The following is an 8165-nucleotide window of genomic DNA, read 5'->3' on the forward strand; positions in this document are numbered from 1 at the left end:
TTTCCAATAGGTGAATTTGAAGACGTGTAACGATCGAATGACCGGTTAGATTATGTTAAACTAAAGATAGAACTACATACTACGTGTAAGTATCGAACTACCAAATGCAAAGTATGTGTCCTTAGTTCGATACTGTGATCAGTACAAACGCACGAAAGCAATAAACTAACAGAACCTTTTTCATCGAGTGCATTATTCGCAAACTATATTCTTCCAATTTGCTAGGTCGCATTGGAGTCTCTCTAATTTCCGCCATATGCACTTTCGTTCATGAAATACTAACTTCATTCTCTCTTCTATAAAATAAAAATGCCATTTTCACAAATGAAAGAGATCCTACGAATGATTTCTTGAGTATCCGAGTTCCAGTTATCGTCCTCTCCCATATTTTCTACTATGAACATCTTTGGATTCTGCGATAACAGAATACGGGATATAAAGTATTTTTTATTGACATTATCATAACGAAAAGAGCTAATATAACGGGTCAAGCATAAAGTCACTGAATATATGTCATTTGTAATGTGGTTCATATACATTTATCTTTTTTATATTCGATGACATTTTATTTTATATTTATTTATAATTCCGTCCAAGTTATGAAAAACGATCGTAGAATTTAATTCGTTAGCGTGCATATTATTCTTTTATAGGGGTGGAATTTAAAAATAACGTTTTTTAGGGTGATCCATTAGGATATCATGTGGCTAATAAAAAGTAAGACAAGCTTTGACAGCAAAATCACTATTTTAGAATCTATTTTCAGTCGTATAAAGTGAATCGCTTGAGTTTATGTCTCATGAGTATGTTTAGATGTCTTTTAAGCCTATGACTATAGTTTTTACTTAACTTTTTGATCACGAGCGATAGCACTATTAGGAACATACCAAGGTAATTACTCTTAAGAGTTTTTGCTTCAAACCTCTCGATAATTTCTATATTCGAGTTTGATACCAAATCCCAAAATTGCATATGACCAAATTGGTTTGATAACAACCTTGTTTTGAAGAGATATCTTAGAGTTTGGAGTAGAGTTTATGCAGCTTGAGACTAAGTTGTTTCCTTCTCCTCGTTAGTTTTTGGTCCGAGTGAATTCTAAGGTATTTTACGTCTTTCCGTTGTGGTATTTCCTAGCCGTTTAGTCTCACGGGTGGCAATTTCTTCTTCTATTTGAGAATGTTATATGTATAGATTTCATTTCATTGACCTTTATTCTCCACAATTTTCACTTGTAGACTATCCAGGTTTGATTGTTAAAGTTGGGATGTCATTTGTGGGTCTTGGTGCGAAGATGAAACGGCGGTATCGTCGGCAAATGTAACCGTTAAGGCGTTGCTAGAAATAGGCAAAGTCCGACGTCTATAGTAGGTGTCGAGGAGAACCCAGTACACTTTCCTGTAGAACTCCAGTTTTTATGGGATGGAACTTCGAATGTTCATGTTGGCATTATAAATGAATTGGCGGTCAGTTGAAAAGGATTCAAGGATGAAGAAGAGGTTGAGAGGAAAGAGCTTCTTAATCTTATACAACACTTGCATGTGCCAGACTTTGTTAAAAGCCTGGATCACTTCCAAGAACGCAGCAGAGCAGTACTTTTTATCTTCTAACCATTGCATTTTTTTAATGACCCGTTGTACCTGTTCCATTGTGGCATGCTTCTTTTTAAAACAAAGGTTATCTGGTATAATTGTTTAGAGTTTAGTTTTTAATATCTTTTATAGTATTTTGGATAAGTTAGGAAGCAAGCTTATTGATCTATAAGGAGTAACATCGGTTGGTTCACCAGATTTGAAGATTAAGATGATGTGGACCATTTTACATTGGATTAGAAAATGTCTTAACCTCAAAATAGCATTATAACTTTAAAGCACACTGGGGTAGTTTGAGGAGGACTGCGACATTTATCAAGTCATACCCTGGTGATTTCTGGGATTGAGATTTAGTTCTATCTGATAAAGAAAACCGATTGATTGCTTTAGCTCTTCTTCGTGACCATCTATTGCTGAAGGGTTTGGTTGGAAGACCTTTTCCGGGTTGTCAGCAAAAGTATTTGCTTTTGTTATGTTGTCTCTTATACCTTCTGAAGACCGGATGGGGTGGTTTATTTATTGCGGGCGGTCGACCTTTTTCGTTGCTTTCCGAAGCGAATATTCTGTGGCTTCGGCTGCAGAAATATTTTCTAAGTAATGTTGAACATTGTTATTTTTTCTATTGCTTAGTTTCTATTTTTAGTTCTTGACAGGCTCTGGTTAAGTTTTTTTCATCTTTTGGGGATGATGTTATTTGCCAAATTTTACATAAACAACATTTATGAGTAATTTTTTTTCTGATTATTTTAGGTAATTGTTCATATAAGCATTCGACTGTGATTAGTTAAACTTATAAATTGTAGGACCGGCTTTCTAAAAGTGAATTTGAAGATTCGTATTTAATATTGCATATTGCACTTTGTATAATATTTTTTTTGCAATAAATGATTTTCAAACTACATAAATCTAGCCTAATCAATGAAAACGACTTATACAACAATGTTGTAGTTCCCTTATTCAATTTTTAGGGTACGATCAAATCTTATCAGACATAGAACAACCATCATGACGTATTACTTAATTATTATACGCATAATTTCTGAATTAGAACAAATAAATTACAAATAATTCAATTAAAATGATGAACAACAAAAAGCAGTAACTATTTACAATAACGTGCAAAATTTTTAAAATAACTAAAGTTATGTAGCTTCGAGCATAAATAAGAAATGAAAAAATTCAATAATTGCAACAGAATAAAATCAATTTAAATTAGATTCGATGTTTCACGAAAAATTGGTTGAAAGTGCAATATTTTCGCTTATGTCGTGTTTTTTTGTTTACTTATGTTGTTTGAAAGGTGCAATATTCAATACGAATCCCTAAATTGATTTTCTAAAAACCTGTCCAGGAATTTCTTGTCAAATGATGAAAAAATTCTAAAAATCAAAAGTTTCTATACATGGTGAAAATATGTAAAGTTCCTCATGACTCCAGGGTGAGACACATTATATGGAGTCTTCTATGTTCTACAAATCAGGTCAAAGGTTATTACTCTTATAGATGATAGAAACTTGAAATTCTGTAATTTTTGTAATCCCGTAAAAGACTAAGGTGGTAATTTCCAGCGATAGATCGATCTATCTCATTTGGATGAATAACATCAGAAAAAAGTCTTTGTAATGTAGGAATTAAGAAGTTGATGAAAAAATCTAGATAAACGTCACCATTAAATTTGCCCTCAGAAAAAGGGCTAATAATTTTATTGTTTGTGACATCCAGTGACGATTTTCTCTGCTCCTATATCTTCAGTTTTGTTTATGAAGTGCAAATCTGCAATTATACTGTCCATCATCAATTCACAGAATGCTTGCCTTTTGTTAGGATCATCATCATTTAACTCCTAAGCCAACTGAACTTTGTAAGGGTGGTAATTTTCCTTATGCAAAACTTTCAAAATATATTATTTACTTACATCATTGTCGGTGGCAAGTTCTCGAGTTGTCTTGTGTGGATTTTCATCAAACTCTAGTACATCTAATTTTTTTCTACCTTGTTTTTTACATGTCCAGTTTCACGAAACTTTTTTCAAATTTTGTCAACTGTGACCAGGGTATTTATTATTAACAAGTTCCTCTAAAGAGGTTTGTGGAATTGTTTTATTACTACAACCAATCATAATTAAAAAGTCTATTCTTTGAGTCTCGGACAAATGAGTCATAATTAAATTTAATAAACGCACAAATATTATTCAGACGTTTTAAATACCTAAATAACAGCAGACTACTAAATTGTGTATTGGGCTTTTTGATTGATATTTTAGTATCTTCAAATATTTTTTCCTGATGCTTAGCAGAACAGACAGATACGAAAATACCTGATTATTTCTAAAGTATATTCCAATAGACCAGACAATGGAAGAAATTAACAAAATACAAAATGTTTTACGAGAGTTCCAAAATCACACGGTTATTGTCAAGAAATGAATGATGGTAATTTTGCTAAACAGAGTACTGAAATCCCTTTTCAATAAGGTGCCACACGACCCCCTTTTTTATTCAAAATTTTCGAGGGGCTGCTGGAAGGGGATAAAACTTTCATACTATTAATCGTCAATTTAAGAATAAAAATCGACCTGTTTCAATATTTTTTCACAAAGTACATAATAACGATATAATTGAATTTATTCCGTTATATGGACCGCATTGTATATATTGTATATATTGTATATATTCCAAAAGTTGTAGAAAATAAAGAAACAAAACAAATAAATAAATAGACCTTCTTAGAAACTATTTAAAAGAAGCAATGTAAATAAACCGTCTGCTATAATGAAAAAATAAAAATGAAAGGTCCGCGTTCCCCGAATTTTAAAATTCTATTAAATCCAGGTCGAAATCGCGTACGTAAAACTAATTAATTATTATTATCACATTGGCGAATCCTGTAATACAATCCAATGAATAGTTGAAAAATTGCACATTGACACCAGAAAATATAAACACATACATTTCAAACAATTCCTTTGCTGCTATTGCGACACTCGCTTCCAGCACACTTCATTAGAGACATAATATGGTTCAATTAGTTATTCGATGAACTGTTTTAATCAATTTCTAAAACTTCAAAAGTCTGGTCTTTGCGCAAATGGAATAATGCTGTAATATTTCAATAATAGCAGCGAACAACATTTTATATGGAAACTGAAATCATTTTTGAATCGTTATTTTAGTTATTGGCTGTCTTTAGAATTTTGTTTTACTTCAAATACAATTTTCAAGACACCTTGTATCATATTTACATGAAATAACTTCACACCTATCATACATAAGTTGCAACATCACGTAACAGATCATATGAACATAATTTATGTTTCAAACAAAATATTTCTTTAAAAACTCAACTCAATCTTCTACTCCCAAGGGTCCGATTTCCAAGAAAAAATGTAGCATAATGGCATCTTCTAGACCAAAATATTCTGCTGGTCTGGAAGGTCAATCAAGCAAATATATCTTTATGGTACATTTTAGCGATATACGAATGTATAACTCAAACAAACTCAAAGAACTCAACAAAATTCAATGTTCACCTCGGATATCATGGATAAGATTCAAGTATAACTTTGACCTCGCCGTCCAGTGGTAAGAGAATTTTGAGCCTCCATAAATCGGTTTGTTATGTGGTTTAAAACAACGATTCAAAAAACAACAAAATTCTCTTACTTCTTGTTCAGACTTTATAGCGATTATCCTCTACAGACTAATATTTTCAAACCATACAAACGCAGATATTGTTCAACACGTCAGCTGGTTGAAGTCTTTGTTTTTTCCTTGTACGTTTAGTACTGCTCATGAACCAAGATATAGAGCTGAAACGGGAGATCGAGTTGGATAGAATCTATGATAGAAACCCTGGTCAAAATTTATATATTTATATTCTAACTAGTCAGCAAATACTATTCGCCTTGGTAAAAATTATTATTTTTCAAGTGCTCTTAAATAAAATAAATGCCTTCAACGATTGGGTCTATGTCTAAGCTAAAAACATAATGGGAAGAGGTCATACTACACTAGTGCATATTCCCATAAAATTCAAGAAAATATTAGATATTTACCGTTGCCTATTTTATTTTGAGAAAATATTTGGCACTAAATTTTTGTTAATGATTTAATATCATTGGAGATATTGGAAGCGATTGCAAAATATTTTCATTGACGGTTGACCTTGAGTAACTTACAACGCAGAAATGAGTTTTACCTTGGCAGAACTTTTAGAACGCCAAACATCAACTTATCATTTAATTCCGAGGTAAATCGCTATAATGACTTAGCTATGAATAAAAACGATAGCAATAAAGGGTTTCTTTTTAACTTCTTGTTCCCTAACACTAATTTTTATTCTTCACAACCATAAAAAAGTTTGATTCTATCAAAAAGATGATTAAACTCACCGATAACTAATGGAGTTGATATCCATTTGAAGTTTTTTTTTTCTATACCAACGTTTTATTTGTTAAACAATTTTCCTTCCCTACCGTCAGTTATGGCTTGACGCGATTTTTTCACACTGCCATAGAGGGAAAAATATAATTCGTAACTTCCTACCGCCTTTTCTAATCTTGGAATGTCTGAACCAATAACGAACGCACCTTCAAAATAGTTAAATCGCGACTGTGAGTGTCGACGCTCCAAAGCCGTCACCTGGCCACCCGCGTCCCGATGGAGATGCGCCCAGACGCTGAAACTCGCGCATTCCAAGAAGGTCTGTTCCATCCATTGCTAGCTGGAAAGACCATCAATTTTTTTACAAATAGTTCACTTTAATTAATTGATATTTTCGTAATTTAGTAATATTGGGGTATATTGAGGTTATGTGAATCAAGATAGTAAACCACAATGACAATTTATTGAAAGCATTTTTATATTGCTATAATACAATCATCTTTAATGGGTTCAAAGGGATTGCGTGCAACGGCTTCGAGTGAATGATTGAATTTAAAATACACAATTTGCTTGAAAACAAAAATTTATATTGAAACTGAATGCTCGCAAAAATCATATATTCACTGAATGTTTAATAAAAATAAAAATTATTGTTAATGAGACATTCAATAACTGTTAAATTTTCTTCTAAATCTATACAATGGAACCTAATGGAAACCTAGTCGAATGTCTAAGATTTTTAAGAAGAACACATACAATAAACCAATTTTGTTTTTAATGGAAATACTTTTTGATGCGGAGAGGCTTCACACTACCTAGTAAAGTGGGATTCTTCCAGATTTTCTCAAACGATATCAAGGGATCAAGTGATATTTTTTGAAAAATTATAACACTGCCGCAAGTGTTCCAAAAAATTTCGTGAAGTACTACAAATTATATTGTGTCTATGTAAAAAATCCAGAGGACTTGAATCGGATTTCTCAGGAAGCAGTTGCCCTTTTTCATTATATCCAGCAAATAGGAAACATCTCTTTTTAATATACACGATGAGTCATGAGGAAGCTTACATACTTTTACCTTATGTAGAGCCCTTCAGGTAGGATATCATGAAAATACTGAAAAGTCTCAACTCCTCTTCTCTATTAATTTGTGATATTGACATAGCTCATTTAGTTTTTTAGAATTTTCTTATGATCGAATACCCTATCAAGCATTCAACTAGTATTAGCTAAATTCCAGGACTTGCTACATATAAGTTTACTACTTCCTTGGCAGGAGACTCTTCTTTAAGAAGTGATACTCGGCCCCAGTTGAAGTATATAAATAACTGGTACTTATATAGGGCGAAGAATTAATATTAAATCGGACGCCACCAGCTTTTTAACGAAAGACGTTAAAAATTAATAAAAAGGCAGAGAAGCTGGAAACACCCTTTGAATTGAATTGAAAATAAAAATTGAACAATCTAAAACTATCCCCAGTCAAGATAATCCAAATTAATATTTATTTCCAAGGACAATAAAAAAAGATTCAGTAACAAATAAATTTATTGAAAAAATAATAAAAACAATTCAGATTTATTGGGACTTATCTATGGAAATCCGGGATGGTTGCCACCCTCAACTGGATTCCCATATATTGAAGTGAGTTGAATTCGTAGTCTGGTGATTGGATCCTTTATGGTTGAAACTCCCAACCTGGCAGCTGTAGAACTGCGGGAAAAAGGAGACGAGGAAGGAATCGGGAACACAGATGGAAATTACGGAATAAGGAACGAGTAGAAAGAATAGATTTGAATAAAAAGGAGCTTATGCTCTAACGTTCGAAATAACTGAATTTGCCGTATGTCTATAACAATTTTTAACGTTTTCGTCGATAAGATTCTAGGTATAACTATTTTCCTCAACTTATTTCTTGAGCTGAAAGGTTTGATTACCAACTTTTTTCAATAGATATTCTGAATTATCACAAAAAATTAACAAGGAAGCGCAAATTAAATTTATTTTTTTCTGAAAACGCGTAGTACCATTACATAACCTATAAATTCAGTTTTTATACGTTTTATGTAGTAATTCAAGGATTTTATAACAAAAACAAAAGTGGAAAACGATTATCGAAATAAATGAAGCGGAAATCATTCTTATAAAACTATTGCATATAAATACAAACAACCGTTCAATATCTTATTATTATA

General features: G+C 32.2%; 1 protein-coding gene across 1 annotated transcript in view; it reads right to left on the minus strand.

Moving 5' to 3' along the window:
• Window positions 1–6227, minus strand: part of LOC130446641 (uncharacterized) — a 117086-nt gene extending 110859 nt beyond the window's left edge. Inside the window, exon 1 of the mRNA XM_056783009.1 lies at window positions 5980–6227. The gene's annotated coding sequence lies outside the window, so the exon portion shown is untranslated. The remainder of the gene's footprint in view (window positions 1–5979) is intronic.
• Window positions 6228–8165: the final 1938 nt, after the last annotated feature.

Source organism: Diorhabda sublineata, chromosome 7, assembly GCF_026230105.1.
Source record: "Diorhabda sublineata isolate icDioSubl1.1 chromosome 7, icDioSubl1.1, whole genome shotgun sequence".
NCBI classification, from domain to species: Eukaryota; Metazoa; Arthropoda; class Insecta; order Coleoptera; family Chrysomelidae; genus Diorhabda; species Diorhabda sublineata.